Genomic DNA, 18,766 nt, shown 5'->3' with positions numbered 1-18,766 from the left:
TTCATAATGTCAAACCTAACTGACTGGGAAAGTTTTTGCTTGTAATTTTATAAAATCTTTTATGGTACAGTATGTTTCCATCAGGGGTTCATTGTTTTCATCTACTAAGGCTGTATTAGAATGTAAAGTCACAAGGAAAAGTCCTTGAAGGCCCAGTTAGTATTATGCAAGTCAGTTTTTCACTGTAGTGTTCATATGATGAGGAACATCACATAACTAACTTGGTGTGGTTCCAAGAAACTTCGGGACATCCAAGTTCATTTTCGATTACTGTGGAGTCGGACTTAATCACGCAGCAGCAATAGTGTTCAGTTTCGTTTCTTATACAGACATTCATGAAAGAGAAAGAATGCCAAAGTCACAAGGTCACTTACAATGGTTCAGCCAGTAGCAGTGTGAAAAATGTTGTCAATACTTTGCATGTTATGTGTTTGTGTGTGTGTGACTTCACTCATCAGTGACTCATCAGCTGCTCCTAATTTGTTTATTTGAGGGAAGATAATGAGCACCTGCCTCAGCAGTAAAAATAACACTCAAGCATAACTGAGCTGACTGCAAGGTGTGTCACAGCTTAAGGTGCGCTGGCAAATGTGCCTGCAGCATTTCTGTGCAAGTACTGCAACAACGGCATTTTGTAAGCATTAAGCTTTCAAGGTCTAACAACCAGCTGCTTATACCTAATTGCTTTTTTCTCTAAGTGTTTTACTTAGTGTGTGGATTCACCTAGTTTTTAATGTAAAAGTGAAATCTTATCCTAAAGATTACCAGTGATGAAGGGGGGAGCCAAAGTGAGACCAGACCCTTTGCATATGTTTGGAAAGAAGAAAACCTCATTCAAAGTCACACCTGAATTTGTAAGAATGCAAATGACAGAACAACTTACTCAATCCGCTTAAGTCATTTCCTCTGTCCGTGTGGCTGTGTCTGTTTTCTCTTGTTTCTGTTGATTGTTCCTGTTTTCATTTGTATTGTAATGCGCTTCCATCTTTCATGGACAAGGAAGCGGATGAAAACCAGTTTAAACTGAGGCAAGCCAGTTTAAGCGTAACACATTTTAACATGTGTAACGTTACTTTATCTTTTCCTGTATGCTAACAATTAAAAGGGAATGCAGTCATTTTACACAGGAATCCGTTTGCCTTTGTTTTGTTGCTGTGTATGTTTTCAGCAGCTTGACAACAGCAACAGGTAGTATATGCATACGTAAAGAGGCAAGCACGTCACTCTTACATAACTCCATTAGGTCTGCTCTGCCTTCTTTTCCACTTGCGACTACACAGTGACTTTTCTCACCAATAGGAAAGAATGTGTTAATGTCTCTCTTTCTTGTTTTTGCACTCACACACACACATACAAGACACACATGCTGGATTGTAGTAGAACAATGGTGTTGACAGGTTAAACAGTGACATTTCAAGCTAGCCTTTTGTTTAATGTGATGAATGCAAATTGCTACCTATCTCGACATAGATCTACTTACCTAACACCTTGACATTCAGTTCGATCTCCCACATAACATTTATATTAGTGAATTAATTTCCGCTCTGCTGCCAATCATAATTTAGCCTTAGTAATAAAACAACCCATTACGCGCAGTTCGTGGGTGGGCGTCGACATGCAGGGATAGGACATCATTGTGTTGTTGAAATGGCACTTGTTGAGGGTGTAATGCTTAAAATGCAAGTGATTGTGCATTGCACATGTTGACATACGTGTAATATCTTTGCCTTTGCTGAATTTACCTTTGCACACTTCACAGATCAGCTTGGTTGGATCTGCTGTGCTTGTGTTTTAATGGCTTTGGGAGCAGACTCAGCATCATGATCCTTTATCTCCATTTTCCATATCCATGTTGCAAAATAGGGGTAATATTAAGGGGACAGCAAAACAGTAGTCAAAAATACACTGCCAACTATGGAGGTAACTTAACAGTAAGTTAGACATTGACAGCATAGCTAATGATGACATTTAACTATAGGGCTTGCTGTCTGTGTGACACTGTTTCAGATATCTCACCTGTGAGCAGCACAAGCAGACGGAGCATGACGCCCCCTTGTTTTTTTGTTTTTTTTAATTTCATCCCAATTACAAAGAATGTTTAAAATATTTGTGCAAAATAAATATTCATAAAAACCCACTATTGTGTTCCGGGGCCACCCCTAGTAAGTGTGCACAACTGGTTCTGCTTTGAAAACAATAAGTGTTCAACTTTTCACTGAGCTTTTGTGGCCTTTGTGTTACATCACTCATAAGTGATGGCCTGTGTTACTCCACTGCGTGCTGTTTACGTTGACTGCCTCTGTTACATAAGAGCCTGTGTCTTTATGTCCGCATGGAAACTTTAGGGTAGACTTGCTAATATGATCACAACAGAAAATATACAAATCTGTGTCCTTACAGTGGCTCAAAATCAAATTTTATTGATAAAGTTAAACATCACAAATCACAATTTGGTGACAAAATATAGATATATCCAGATTATCAAACATAAGTGAGAGAGTATGGATCAGGACAGTGATCGGCCTATCAGTTAGGTAGAACCTGAGCTACATGACCTCTTCTTCATCATGGAGACCTGAAGACGGACAACACAGAAGACGCAGGGCAGCATTAAAACAGACAGGAGAGACAGGCAAATGCACTGCAAACTAGGGAGAGAGGAGAGTCTGAATCTCCTGGGAGATGATGATCCAGATCCAAACATCTGGAGGAGCCACTAATAGCCCAGAGAGAGAAAGAGAGAGAAAGTTTCCCAGACAACCGGTGGTCCACCAGAGAGGAGCCTGAGAGCAAAGGAAGGAGAAAATTAGGAAGAAGAGAGCCAAAGATGCACACATCTTGGCAGCTTGTGGGAGATGAGGTTTACAGTTTTATTCTCATCAACAAGAGCTAAGAGATTCACGGAATATGAGACAACCCAGCCAGAAGATAATGGTAACAATTGGGAGGCATGAATTAATCGAAGAATAAGCACTAACTGTTAAGCCAAAGAAATGAATTTGAATTTAAAGGTCTTAATTAAGTCAAATTACTGTGATGTAAGAGGTCGCCTCCCTCAGGGACAAACTGACCGAGAAATATCGCCTGTCTCTGCAGCACCCCATGGCTGACAGAACTGGATCCGCTCTCACTGACAAAGTTTGCATGTAGCTAGCAAGTGGAGCATTTAACAAGAGCCAGACATTTTTTCAGAGGGGTTGGTGGGAACCAAAACAGTGCAAAAAGGAGAATGTGCATTTTAAGCACCGGAGTGGAAATTGTTTTTGCACTTAGGTGAGGTAGAGAAATTAGTGCATCAATAAAAGTAAATCGCAACAAAGTGGAATAAACAGACTGGGTGAATAAATCATGACATATGTGATGAAATATGTGATTTAAACACCAGCTGAAGCTTTGCCTCACTGAAGAGATGAAAATTAATGGAAGAAAGCTTCAGATTTGTGTCCAGTGGTGAGGCGCCTGTGATGTTCATCATATTAAAACAGGAAACAAACAGAAATATCCCTTTTTTCTTCTTTCTCAACTCCAAATGATGGCATAACAGTGGGAGATCCAAACAAGCATTTGTTCACATTGTCTTTTGTCAATTTATTCAGATTTTGGTTAACATTTGCAATACACTCAGATGGAATTCTTGCTACTGTTATGTTCACAAGTGAAAATGTTTCCATTGCTCCAGAGGGACCACAAAAATAGGTTATTGCCAATTTGAAGGACTCATATCTAAATGAGAGAAAAAATCCCCACTTGTGACAAGGATAAACAGCCTCTCCTCTCATTTACATTATACAGCCATTTCAAGTCTCTGTAAGTTGATGTTTATCTGCCTGAGGGAAATGGTGTGGAATCAAACTATAAACATGCGCTTTGCCTCAGAAAATGATTAGCTGTAATATGCAGTACATGCAATTTGTAGTTAATGGGCTTAACCATGCAAATCACCAATGTGGCAGACTCAGGCTGTCTGAAGGGCAGGGCCAAAAAACTAAAAAGGGATGAGAGGACACCTCATCATGTTTTCTCCACTGGCATCCAGACTTTACCATGATTTGTCCAATGGAGAGGCACACTGGAGGGTATTTTATCACGTTTTATTTACCATAGAAGTTTCAAATAAGGCACCTTTGCTGCATTTTTTAAAACGCAAGGGGCAATTGGTTATCTACCAATGGCATCATATCCCCTTTGCACACTCTAGTTGTTTTAACTTCCAGGAACCTTCACAATCTCATCCCACTCGTTTGGTCGTTTGGTATTGTTTCGAGAAACCCTTTGCAGCAGAAATTACACATTGTGTGTTCAAGTCAAAATAGTCCTTTAGCTTGTAAGTTGCTTGATAATTGGGGATATATGCAACAGTGAATCTGGAGAAAACCTACTGAGGAAACCAAATGGCTGTAATGCTCCATTAGCATGTTAAATTGTGTTTTTATAGGCTATTTAGCATCAGAAATCATACCACAGCCAACCGTTACGTAGTTTAAAGTGAGTGAGACATTCTTGGGAAAAAAAGAGAAAAATAACTCCTTACTCTAATACAATATGCTACATGGACAAGACAATCTTTTTTTTTGGCATCAGAAATAGAGCAATCTAGTATGTTGTTGTGTTTTCAAAGAGAGCGATGTTTCAGTAACACGTGTTAGACGTGTCTTGTAGACATTTGAATTCAGGAAACACCTGTGACATTTCAGTACATTTCAGTTAGTTGGTGCATGAATGTGTTTTAACTGGGAAAGTTTCTTCCCTTTGGAACAGTGCCAGTTGATCTGTTCCAAAAGGAAGCAACTACATAAAATGTGTGTCTTCTTGGTTCCTGTTTAAGACATCAGGAAACAAAGTTGAGCATGTATTTGTAGGATTTTGTACACAAAACAACCGGTTTTGAGTAGGGTGTGATTTATGGTTTGGCCAAGAATAAGTAAGTTATAATTCCAGTGGAATTAAACTAATGTAGGAGAGTTATGTTTATCTTTAGCACTAAATACTGTAGATGGCTTGTCATCTTAGAATATTCTCGCCCTTATTGTGAGCTAACTGGTTCTACTGTTTTATACTCAAATTATAAGCGAGTTAGAAGCATACTGGAGCTTTGCTGGGGAGATTTCATCACACCAACATGACATGTTGCACAAATAATATAAAGTAACACCATCACATTTTAACATGCACGGAGTCCTGTATAAAATCAGATTAATAAAAAAAGACCAACACACACACACACAGTGTGTCTTTTCTTTGGAATTCACACCAAATGATCAGTGGAGATCAAAACATGCTTTATGAGGTGTAATGGCAGTAAAAACTAATGAATGCTCCATTAGGGGTAAAGCAATTTTCTCTAAGGCATATAAACAACAAGGCTAGTTAGACCTCTTACAGTTCCAGTTCCAACCCTTTGTTGAGTAGCTGATGCTGGAGGCTGATAACTGCACACTCTTGCCCAGGCATTTGAAAGCAGCAGAAGCACTGCTTCTTGACCATATTGCAGGGATAAGATGTGGCTTGCATCCGGATTTCCACTAAATTACAAAAGAACACCTTCTGGGTTGGATGCAGTACCAATGTGTGTGGTTTATTATAGCAACTCCCCAGCCACTGGCTTTGTGGAGATTCTATCAGATTACAGCCCTATTTAGCTGAGCAGTTTTATAGTGTCAGGTGGAGTCGTGTAATCAGTACCAGGGTATGGTCATGATTTTTGTGCTGTCAAAATAAGCCCTCTGTGTGATTTTACCATCATTCAATTCACCCAAGCCAGTAAAAGCCCGTTTCCATTATGTGGTATATAACATTGCAGACGACAACACATTACAACTTTCAGATTGGCCTGTGTTGAAACTTACTTTTAACTCTCACAGATAACTTTGTCTTCCTGCCTGAAAAGAAGTAATTGATGCAGTGAGAGAAAAGGCTTCCTTCATTCCATTCCAGGTGTATGACTGGAAGCTGTGGTCTCAAGCGTCAGCTTTAAGAGCAGTGAGCTGTCAACATATTATTGAAACTGCTTCATTCAACCATTCCTGGAAGATAGAGTTGACTGTACTAATGTCTGTAAAAATGACCTGTATATTAGTGAATTTTGACAGACCAGTTGAACAGCATTATATATGGTACAGCAGCAGGTTGGGGCTTCAGGGCTAAAATAGTAAGAATAGTTTAATTTCAGGAAGTGACAGGAGCAACAGCGAATGTGCTGCAAATGTGCTGCTGTGGACCAGAACAGCGAGCGTGTGCTGGAGTGGCAGCAGGAAAATGATTTTTTAGCCTCACAGACTTTCTGTAATACACTTCTAAAAGTAAACATCTTGTCAAGTGTGGGTCCACGGGCTGATTTGTGGTAGTTTAGGGTCCTTGATATGAAAAGGTTTGGGAACCATAATTGACTGATTTAGATTAATCACTGAAAAACTGTTTGAAAATTGTTTGGTACAACCTTACATTAGCCTACATCATATCCAGAACCATGTAGACAGTGGTTATGCCTAATGAGGTCAGCTAATTTGAGTTTTAATGTTGATGTTTTAATAGCCATACACAGTCAGTGTCAAGTAGTAGTGTAAAGTCAGATGTTCTCGAGAAAGCTGCAAGCAGCAATACCAGAGGCCAAGCAATCGGCCTGTTCCAAACATTTTGAATAGGCGCTGCTCTTGTGCGTAACAGGCATCAATAGTTAATTTGATTCAACAAGCACATTACTAATGCAAATATAAAACAAAAATTTGGTTCGATTTCCAAAATATGAATATGAAAGTGTCATATAGTATAATCTAGTATAAGATGTCAAGTTTGAATCAAGTGTACCTTGCTTTTTAATTTGTACTTTCAGTTAAGAAAGCAAAAGCTAAACCTGTTAGAAATGTCTTTAGATCTGGCAGTGGCTCATCTCCTTGTGGTATGTGTAAGACTCGAGGCTGACCTATTGACCCTCACTTTGTACCATATTATAGTTTTAGCTGTGAAAAGGTCAAGGATGTATTGTATATGTGAAAGTATGTCAGACTCAGGTTGACGTTTTAGCTGCACTCCATGGTTTTATTTGTAGGATATTCCAAACCTTTGGTCAAAGGGGTCTCCAGATGATCCAGCCACATGGTTTAAAGGTCGCCAGTAAGACCAGCAGCAAAGCCTGACTCTTCACAACCTTCCACTAATGTTTTCCATTAGTTGCAAGGCACATACACAGGCTTACCTGAGCTTCAGGCCCCCTACCTGGCTCCCTCTCTCCTTTGGGAGAGAACAAAGGCTCTGTGATGTTCATTACACGCCACAGTGAAGATTGAGCACAGATGTGAGGCCGTTCACGCTCAGCCCAAAACTCCCTTTTATAGCCACATAAATTCATCCATTTGTCCATTCTTTTGATGTTAGCAGAGAGCAGTATATGTTACAGGATTGACAAACTATAGGTCTTTGAAGTCTTGCAGTGATAATCCAGGTATTTTGAAAGGTTATAGGATGAAATCATTGCTGACACACCTAGATCACATCTCCTACAAGTCTATGCAGAGAAAACTGTTCTCGCTGTTCAACAAACTTGGTCTGCTTTAAATTGTTTTACCACTTGGAAAATGTTTGAACTTCATATTCAAACTGTACATGTATAGCATATATACAGGCAAGATATTTCCTCCAATGCAATTAAACTTAGCCTCCTAGTGAAAGTAATTAAGTGCAATGAATATAATCAACTGTGGCAAATTGATTTGCCATGGAAATACAGCAAATGTGATAAACGTGTTTCATCAGGGCAGATATATTAACTGTTGTGATTAGTTCCTTGTGTAATACAGTGCAACAATACACCTCTGTGTGCAGTTTTACATATGGAATTTGACTTAATGGCATAGCAGGGTTTTTCACGGGTGGTCTTCTTTTATTAGAGTTCATACAGATTTTGTACACTCTCTCAAACCTTTAGGGAAGATAGGGGCCATGGCACAGAGTAGCACAGATAGTGCATGGAAAAATGTGAAAATGTGAAATGGGGTTCTTATGGAGGTGTCATGGGAAAGTTATTTATGCACTTACAGTTGCTTCTTTCAGACTTATATATAGACACAAGTTAGCAATTGATGTTCTTAAGTAAATGACAGTTTAACTGAAATGACAGGTTGTTGTCAGTTTGAAAGAGCACCCAGACTCTTAGACTATTATTAGGTTATTATTATAAAGAGTGTTAAGCAGCAGTGTTTCTGTCTTCAAGTTTATTCCTTTATCCAAACTTTACTGAGGAACCTACTTGGAACTGCACTGAAGCTACAAGCTTTTCTTCACTGAAAGTACTGTAGTTAACAGCACCACAGTTTAATTAAAAGTAAGAAGTTACATTTCAAGCTGCTCAAGCTACTAAAATTAGCATAACATACTGAGACTATTTAACATCAAGAAACAAATAACGTTAAGCTATCAGTTACTTTAAATGAAGCTACTCCCGGGCGAAATGTGGCAAACTAAAGCTGCAGTAACATGGCAAAAACAGTTTACTATACTTTTTTCAAGATACTGAACCAACTACATTCCAAGTGAAAACTATCTCAGTGATTAATAAAAGTATTCCAAAACCAGTTTGGTAAAAAAAAAAAAAAATCCTCCACATATCACACATAACTAATAACAACAGAGTAACAAGCTGTTTGCTTTAGAAAACAATGATGCAACCATCACATTATTCAGAAATGTAGTAAAAATTGTAGACACTACGGCCCAATACTGTCAGCTAATGTAATGACATAAGTTTGTCAGATAACAAACAGCAAGAGCAGATGAACTGAAAGCGCGCTGGTTTCCTGCTCTTTCTGTGTTGAAACCGATTTCAAGAATTTCCCTCCAGGGATTAATAAAGGAATTCTGATTCTGATTCTGATTCTGATTATCATACTGGTTGACAGTAATCTACTTCACTGAAGCATCTGTTACAGTCCATAGCTGTAGGAGACAAAGTGTAGGTGCACAATCTTTACAGAACAACTGGCCTTTTTCTAAGCTTCTTAAAACCCCCAAATGACTGTATTATCAATGTCCATCCACTCTGAAGAGGACAGCAAGACTAAGTCTCTAATGTGCATTCAAAAAAAAAAAAAAAAAAAAATCAGATATAGCTAGCATGGGTAATATGGTTTGGTTGCAATATACATCTAGTCAACAAGCAAGAAATGTTTCACGACTTTCAAAGTAGCAGTATAACTTCAATGCTACTGGCAAAGTTAGTTCATAGATTAACATTGCATATTGATGTCTTTTGATTTCAATACTGTGTTGCAGAGGGTGTGATGGCAAACATTTGCTATTTCATGTCGGTAGGTGTACACAGTATTGAAACAGGACAAATTTACAATGTATTAAAATGTATTATCACTGGGTGTGGTAGGAGCTTTTGCAATAACAGGTGGCTAGAGAAGCTTGTCTGGTTATTGCTCTGGTTGTGAAAGGTGTGATCAAAGTAATCTATTGACAATGCATGTTGCTTCTATTAGAGATTAACTGAAACATATACAGCACCACCTGATTCCTGCTGTTAGCACCATCTCTTCACTGTGATTAATAAACCAAGCTCACAACTAGCTCGTTAGTTAGTGAGCTATAGGTAGCACAAAGTTTTGGTTCCCCAAGTTGAATGACTGCTTTTTACATTCAAATTTAAAATTCAGTAAAATAAGTCAAAGTTTGAGTTAAGGTTGGGCAACTATAACAACTATATTTCAGGCTCAGGCGAGGCTATGGTTATGCTTAGGCAACTAAAACAATTTTGGTTAAGGTTAGGGAGAGCCTTTGGTTATAGTGAAAAAGACAAAACCTTTAGCTAAAAATTAAAGCTTGACTCACAGTGTGTTCTCAGTAAAAGTCATGAATTAAAGGCCAATGTTCCTGCCCATTCACCACCTCGACCACAACACCCTTACTGTACTTTCTGTCCTGGGTTATTTCAATGTTGGTTTGCTTCCTGTGTTGTTACTCCAGAGGGAGATTGGAATTTTGTGTGAGAATGTTTGCTTTTATTGACATTTCTCAGTTTTAAAAAACATATATTTTATGTTCTGGTTTACATTCAGAGAGTTGTTAGAGTTAAATAGCAGAATTTCAGAAGTTGATTATTATTGCAATTACATTTACATTCCCTCTTTATTGCTTCAGCTCTGAACTTGGACTGAAACAAGTCTCCTTTCCCAGCATATGTTAGCTGTGCGTTCTCACCTAATGGTATTGCAAACCATGGGGGAATCCAATGCTTTTCTCATGCGGTTGTATTTTGATTTGAATGGAGTTAAATATGGATAAGGGGTGGAGAGTTCTTTGATTTTTTTTCCCCCACAGGATTATTTTTACTCGCACAACACGGCTCATTGACAGAATTGCAGTCCTTTGCTCTATTTTAGGTCTCTTATTTTCTGGTCCTTGGTTGGATTTGCACGGCAGGCCCAACCAAGGCTCAGGTCCATTTGTAGCCTTCATGGTCAGCAACCCTCTAAACAATCTCAGAAGCTCTAAAAGAAGCAAAGGAGTATGTGCATTCAGAAACATATTTTATTTTTTAGCAGTTGACATTTTGCAAATAGACAAAATAAAGACAATCCATAAAAGGAAAAATGGTTGGAGAAAAAATGGAGAAAAGTCATATCCTACATCATTGTCTAACAGTGTGTTCTGACTGTCTACCTGCTGACCTCTCCTCAACTACGTATCCTCCATTAAATAAAAACCTCCTCACCAATGGATTCAAGCATAACTGTCGACTTTGCTCAAGATAAGAGAAGATAGCATATCAACCACCCAAACCTTGATAAAAATAACACTACTTCCTGCTATAATGCTTTGTAATATGTAAATCACTACTGCATGATAGTTGCATACAGGTGGTGACTTTCCTCCCAAATGTAAGCACTTAAAGCAGCAGGATTGCAGTACCATCAGTTTTAACTATGTTAAAACTACAACAGGCAATTTGACCATATGCAATACAAAACTTTCCTCCTCTCTGTCTCTCTGATACCTGTTATTACTCCAATAAGCCCCTCCAACCAAATGATGCACCTAACATGCATATACATGGGCGTTAAAGCGGAACATCAAAGACATGCACACACACACACCACGGTTTGCCCCCAAATGTTATTCCCCACTGTTTGTCCCCATGCCACTCGTGGATATGAACACCATGGCATCAAACATAAAGAGCCCAAATCTTTGTGAAGAGCCGTTGTGATCACATGTTTGTACTATGTCTCATTGTAGACAAGTTCCAATAGCGCTTGATGCTGCCATCGCTATCATTGTTAGCTACCTCATTGGTTGTTTGATTTAGAACCAGAGCAGGTTTTTTGTTTTGTATTGTTTTTTTTTGTTGTTGTTGTTTTTGTTGTTGTTTTATAAAAATGGAAGGTTCTTGGTCACACTTTTTTTTAAAGGAACCCTTCAATTAATAGTTGTAAAAAGTTATTTCAACCAAAAGTAGAATGAAATAATATTGCTTATTACATCTGAGAATTATGATTGCATCACTTAAATGAAATAGTAGTAATATAAGTAGTAAAAATAATGTTTTATTTAATCTTTCCATCATCCTAATTATTTCCAGATTCAAACACAACTGCTTTTAACAAAAGAGAGCTGATAATTGTGCTGCAAGCTTTTTTGTAGTTCCAGGAAAATGCACAAGCAATCTCTCACATCGCCTGTAAAAGCAAAATAAATTAATTTGCCGCGCACGTCAAACGGCTGCACATGATAGCTGACTGCAGGAAAGAAAGTACCTTTTCAGCTGCACGTTCAGCCTACCATTCATTCAGCTTGGTTTCACGCTGGTGGACCCCACACGGCGTTAGAAGCTGAACAGTTGGTGGTGAGGATAGTGGTGAGGAGAGTGAGGTAATGCCAGCCCACACTGTAAAAAGTGCCCACACTTTATACTAACTGTACCACAAAAAACCTGACAGTGTGACTCTGTCACAGTGTACAGGAGGAGGCAAGAATTTAAAAGTTCCTATCCAATGAACATGTGGCATTCAGGTGCTCCATCACCGTTTCTATCTTTCATCTGTCAGACAGCCTACCTCTGAATACCAAACAATGCAGAAAAAAATGACAGCAAGACCAAACACTTATCTGTTTTGGGTTTCACAGATTGAAGAAATAAAAATCTGTATGTAATGGAATCAAATCAGCAGTGGCTTTGTTTGAATCTTTTCAAAGCAAGTGAAGCACTCATTCATGTGTGTTGCTGCTTTGGACATATGACAAATCAACCATTTCCTACTGCGGAAGACAGCAATGACTGGAGGAATTTCAGAATTGGACTGAACCTGTCTGAATCAACATACTCTAGTAAATACATAATGCGAAATATAAAATACAGAACTTGTGGAAGCAACAGCTACAAGTGTTGAATAAAAGTTGTGCTAATTAGTGCTTTGAATGAAATCCTCAAACCCGATCAGGCAGGAGGTGCAATAGGCTCTGCGATGGTTTGGTCAGAAACACAGCATTACACACTTTTATTCAAAACTCAGCTATTTTCAAAAGGATGATCACTGAAACTTCCTTTGTGCTAGTGCTGTGTCACTGTTGTTGGCATTATAAATGCAGCCCTATTCAGATGGGATTAACATTACGGGTGGAGGTAGGGAGTGAAATATATACTGTAGTCCCTTCAGGTCATTACTCCTGGCAGCATTTTTACCCCTGGGATACTACAAGATATGGTCTGTAATAGACATAGACATTCCACAGGGCAAAGCCAAATGAGAGAGCCAAAAACGTCCCCAGAGGGACACAGGGGAGTTGAAGAAGAGGTATAGAAGAAGAGGCTGTGATAACTCAGTCAAATGTTATCACACAGACATGACATCCCTCAGCACACACTTTATTGCTGAGATAGATGTAAGCACAGGTAGAACTACCTGCTCAGCATTTCTGCCTGATGCAGCTAAGACGGTGCCATTTGGCTAGCTGCAGGGTCATCAGCGAGGAGCCACCCTTCATAGATGTTTAGCTCTTTTAATCCCGGAACATCTCAGGGTGGTGGAGCAGCGAGAGGGACGTCTCCTGAAGTCTTGTCCTTCCTCTGGAGCCAGAGCCAGAAACTTCCTTGCTCTGCCTCTTGAGCTAGGTCTTGCAATGCTCATTTCTTCCTATGGCCTGTGAAACCAAGGGTTTTAAGGCTGCATGGATGTACCAATGGAGCCTCTGCACCCAACGTGAGAGTCCTCCAGCCAGCCTGAGAACAAGCAGCAGCCAGGTCTGCATACCTCTCTTTCTTCCTCTCATAGGCAGCCTCCATCTCCTCCTCCCATGGGACGGACAGCTCAACCAGGATGACTACTCTAGCAGGTGCTAACCAGAGGACTATGTCAAGGCGAAGAGGTAAACCAGTGACCTTGGTAGGAAAATTCAGCTGGTGGCCTAGGTTGGCTGCCAGCTACCCCTCTCCCCACGGGGACAACAAGGTGAACCTTGCGCTGGTGCTGCACTGTGCTATATTCCCCTGCCTGACGAACTGGATCCATCCTTGGGGTGATGGAGCGCTGGCACGTTTACCTCCAGCCTATGCGTGTGGAGCAGCTCAGCCAGTTTGCACAGTACTTTGTCGTGTTACCATCTATATCTGCCCTGTGCCAGTGCTGCCTTGCAGCTGGAGAGGATGTGTTTGATGCCAGGGTTTCGGGAGCTGCAGAGGTGACAGGGTTCTTCTGAGCCACATCAGGTGTAGAGATTACAGGGACTGGGGAGTGTGTCATAAGTGGTTCTGATGAGGAAGCTCAACCTTGCCTTGGGTGTACTCCACATATCCGTCCAAGTGATGGCCCTGTTGGTCATGGCTTTCCAAGTGGACCATTTTCCTTGCTGTTGTTGGTTCACAGCTGTGACTTTGTAAAGCTCCTTATCCATTTTGGTCACCTCAGAGATCATGAGATCTTTTCTCTCCTTCTTGGTGACTTTGGACCACCTGGGCAATGGTACTCCCCATCCTAAGCCAGTTCTGCCTGGCTGTGTGAAACCCACGATCTCCTGGTGTTTCAGTCTGTGGTCATGTCTACCGCTTGAGCTACATTCCACTTTCATCCGGTCCAGAATTGTGTGTTTGCGTTTTGGATGGACGGCAGGTGAGTCTCTTAGTCTCTTCTTCTGTAGCCATAGCATGTTACTGCCAAAGAGTGCTGCATTGGAGAGACAGCAGGAGAGGCCGAAGCATTTTCAGATGTAGGTATTGGCCTTTGCTTCAAGTTTAAGGAATGATGTCACGGTGATGTCACACAGCTTCAGTGGCCACATGAGGCATTTATATAACGTGAACTGGTAGCACCAAACCATGAATTTTCCTGGCAGGAAGCACTGATTGATCTTATGAAGGCCGTCCAGGAGTTGGGTTGTGACAGCGAAGGTCATATGTTTGTCGGAGAGATCAGCATGTAAAACCTTCAAAGACTTCGCACTGCTTCCACGACCTGGGGAATCCTTTCACCGTCCACAGTGAAGCAGGTGTTGTCATTTCTGACCCCCTTCCAGATTGAGAGGCTGCAGGATTACGTCATCTTGATTTTCATACGGGCTCATGCTAGCAACTCTTCCAGCCTTTCGAGGAGTCTTACTGTGCAGGCTGCTATTTGGAGGAGGGTGGTGACATCATCCATATAACTCCATATGGACGGGAGTCTTTGGCCTGCTTGGGAATTGACTCCTCCCACCATCTGTTTCCCACCTATCAAGATGATCTTGAATGCAGTCGTGAAGAGAATGGGGGGGGGGGGGGGACATCCCATTGCTATCCCCTTTTCCAGCTGGTGCCAGGTGTTGTGTTAATAATGAGAGCAATTTTTTATTCACTTAACTAAGATTTTAAAAAAGCTGTAGCCCAAAGAACCAAGTCATAGTCAACAAATGAACTGGCAACTGAGTTTGTCATGTCGCCTTTTCCTCTGCTGAGCAATATATTGCTTTCTGGTTACAGGCTTAAAATGTTAGACCTTCCCAAAATAATGTCTTTGATAAATACAATGACAACTTTTCTATTGAAAGTGAATATTTTTGTTAGGTTTAACCTAGTGAAACCACATATTTAAGGTATGGAAATAATGGGGTCCCAAATGGGTAAGAAAGCTTAGTTACCCAGTTTTACCCAGGGACCAATAATCAAGTGTTCAAGTTGGATCGGGTGTTCTGATTCTGATTCCAATTCTTATGGTTAGGGTAAACTTGTGGTGTTTGTAAGAGTTCAGCCTGACCTCCTCTCTTTTGCTGCAGTGTAAGAACATCACATTAAATGTGAAGGTAATTCAGACTTAATAGAAGATGTCCATCAGATGACAAAGCAAATTAATTGCATGACAATGTTATTTTGTAGGAGACAGTACTGTTCCCATGTGATACAGTGACTGTGAATAGACCAGCAATTTCACCATGGATAACCTCAAAGCTGGATCTTAATTTGCTCTCGAAGAAATTGTTATACACTGAAAGAATCTTAGCCTTAAGCATAAATGAAGAAACAGTGATGACAGCATTTAGATTTTAAAATCTGTGTCAAAAGAACATTAGCTGAAGCCAGTAATGATGATTAATGCCAGTAATGATAATTTTCTGGAAATGTTCCCATTCTTGCCCTTGATCTTGGCTTTGGTGCTGGCTGTTGCAGAAGGCCCATACTAAATGAGACTTGCTCACAGCATCTGATGAGATGTTACTGGGGCCATGAAGTGAATGCAGAGTGAAGGGTGATGAAAAGTTTTAACCTGAAGCTGACAAAGACCCCACTCATTAAGCAGAGAGGGGATCTCCTTAGCAACTGTGCTGTGTTTTCATGACACAGCCATACACAGCAGACAAGGAAGGGGAGATCAGTGGTGTTAAGCGGCTGCTCTCCATAAACATTTACTTGTTCTTCCGAGGAGCTCATTAAACATTTTCTTGGCCTGTAGCAAGCCAATTTTGACATTCCCAAGAGCACATGGCGAGAGGGGAGCCCCGGTTCCCTCGTAAGCTATACACATGTAAGACAGACAGGTAAACCACCAGTTAGACAGCTACAAAAAAAATTTGTTCAGATAACTTTGTTTGTTTGTTTGTTTATATAACTGATGGGCAATGTTGCATATGGTTGGTGCAAAAGTATTTATACATCTGCCTCACCTGGAATGAGGCATTAAATGCACTTTACCAATGGGAAGACAATTTGGCACCATTTGACATTAATGACTAATGACTAATGTAATTTAGATTTTATTTATTTTTCGAGGACAAAGCACATTGATCAGCATCAATGCAGTCAATGAGTCAGTGTTAAATTAGCCATTAGAAAATATACAAGGACTCCGCCATTAATGCATTAATAGATTTTTGGTCCAAGTTGAACAATAAAGCAAGCTTTAAAACCAACATGATGTGTTATGACCTCATAAATGTGTTACTGCTAAAATGTTAGCCTCTTTGAAGTTACCTCTTTGAATGTCATGCAGCAGTATTAGGTACATATATAGTATGCCCAACATTCAGTCTCTTTTTAACTCTGTTTTGGTCTCCACCAGCTACTTAAAAAAAATATGTGGCACTTAAGCTAAATGACACAAACACAAAACTGACTCGTCTATTCTAGATCACTGAGCACATGCAAGAGACAACTGTAATTTGTACAATGAAAAATGGAAATTATTGGTGATAAAACTTTTGTGAATGAGGGAAATTACAGGTTTGTTATGCTTGGAGCTTTTCCAGACACAGACACAGTTCATTAAAAGTGAGTTTATTATAACTAGGTAGGATGGTGGGGCTGAAGACAGCAGAGGGGCAGACTGATGTGAGGAAGAAGGGGAATCACAAAGAAAACCTAGAGTCACTGCCAGTGCTGACGTTGTTGGCAAAAAAACAGCAGCGTAGGTTACAATGCTGATACCCCAGACCCTAAACTACAAAAACAATGCTGTGGGAAGGTGGATTTTGTGCTGGATTTTGTGTGCTGAAGTTCACATTTCATCCTGGCTGCCATGTCTGCCATGTTCAAAGAGACACGGACCTGAAGTTCCCGAAGTCACAGAGGCACAGGAGACATGGGGGGGGGGCTGATATGTAGCCACATCATCAACAGGAACCTTTGTCAGGTCACAGGTTTCTAGAGGGGCTTAGCAATATAGCACTTTGATGCTAAGATGTGCACTTGGACCAGTATTTGAATGTTTGCATTTGAATACATAAGGAACACTACTGGAAAGCTATATACGTATAAACTTCAAGAATACAAAAATATTAATGAACCCGCCCTTTAAGATAGATAAAAATGAGAAAGAAAAAAACAGCTTATTTTTGTTCTCAACAGTTGATTCCGTGAGCAACAGCAACCTGCCGCTAATGAAACTACGTTGACTCATTACATAACATTGATAATGACGACACCTCTTTGGATGAAATTTATAGAAAATGACAGCAGAACATTTTCTTCTCAAGTTAATAGCAGACGCGGTACAGAAATACCGCCTCTTTTGTTTTCTTTCCCGTCAGGCAACCTAAAGAACAGAAGGAAAATAAAATCTTGCTTGTCTTCATTCTTCCTGCAGACATTCACGAAAAGATGGCACGCAATGGCACACATGATTATGACATGCTTTTTAAAGCTATTTCAGGACCATGTTGTAAAACAGGGAGTGACGTAAAGCCTTGACAATTTACCTCGACTGTACTTCCGGAACGTTTCATAACCTGATGGTGACACTCGAGGCACACAAGATTTATCAACATTGAAAGGCAAAAAGGCCAAAGAACATTAAAAGTTTTTATCATTTTTAATCTAGAATAGTATTTTTACTGCTGGAAGCTTGCATATACAAGCCCCACAAGTATTCCTTAACTTACTGTTGTATAGATGCCACTTAAAAAATAAATAAATAAATGAAAAATGTAATTAATTTGACTTAACTTGAGTCAAGAATTGCCAGGTGATTTCCCCTCTGTGGTGTCCAAAATGCTTGCACACATCACTGTTATGATTATCCATGTTGCGTGACAAAGCGAATAACAATAGCCTTGTTTAATAAGTGGTGATACCCACTGCACAAAGCAGAGGTAAAACTGGATGCCAGAAAACTTTTTTTTGGTTTTGTAATTTAGCACCATTTTGGTATCTGATATCCAATTTGTATAATAAAGCATAAGGAAGAGAGGACATGCAATGGATCAGGAAGGACAGAGCATTTTAGAAATGTACCGCACAGGTCATGCTCGTGAACTTTGGACTCAAACAGATCACAGAATATTTTACATTTTGTGTGACGCAGACTTTGATTCTGCAAACGGAATCAAATATCAGTTCATTGAGTCAAAGTAAAGCAGGGCAGGGCTCTGTAGACAAAAGAGGTGTCACGAAAGACTAAACAAAAGACTAAAGTGTTCAACTCTTCTCACAAACACCTGTGAGGATCTTTATTTTTTTTATTGCTTTGAATGTAGTTTATTGAATCATGTTTAATGTTCTCGTAAATATATATATAAACAAATTTTTCTGAGACTTTAACAATTGAAAATATCTCACACCACTACAGAATGGCAATGTTGATCAATGAAAGCTGCTAACAAAGGAGAGAAAATGCTTCATTCACTTCCTCCATCTATAGTTTCCCAATCCACTGTGGAATCCAGATGAGAAAAGAAAAAAAAAACAGAAACGAAACAATCACAGCCCCAGCCTCAAGGCTACCACTGCGCTTCAATCTAAAACACCTGTCTACTCCCCATAGCACAGCTTAACTTTCAGGCATTGCTTCTCTAGGTTTCAGTATGAGGATGA

Source organism: Scatophagus argus, chromosome 17 (genome assembly GCF_020382885.2).
Source record: "Scatophagus argus isolate fScaArg1 chromosome 17, fScaArg1.pri, whole genome shotgun sequence".
Classification (NCBI taxonomy): Eukaryota; Metazoa; Chordata; class Actinopteri; family Scatophagidae; genus Scatophagus; species Scatophagus argus.
This window is presented reverse-complemented; position numbering follows the sequence as displayed.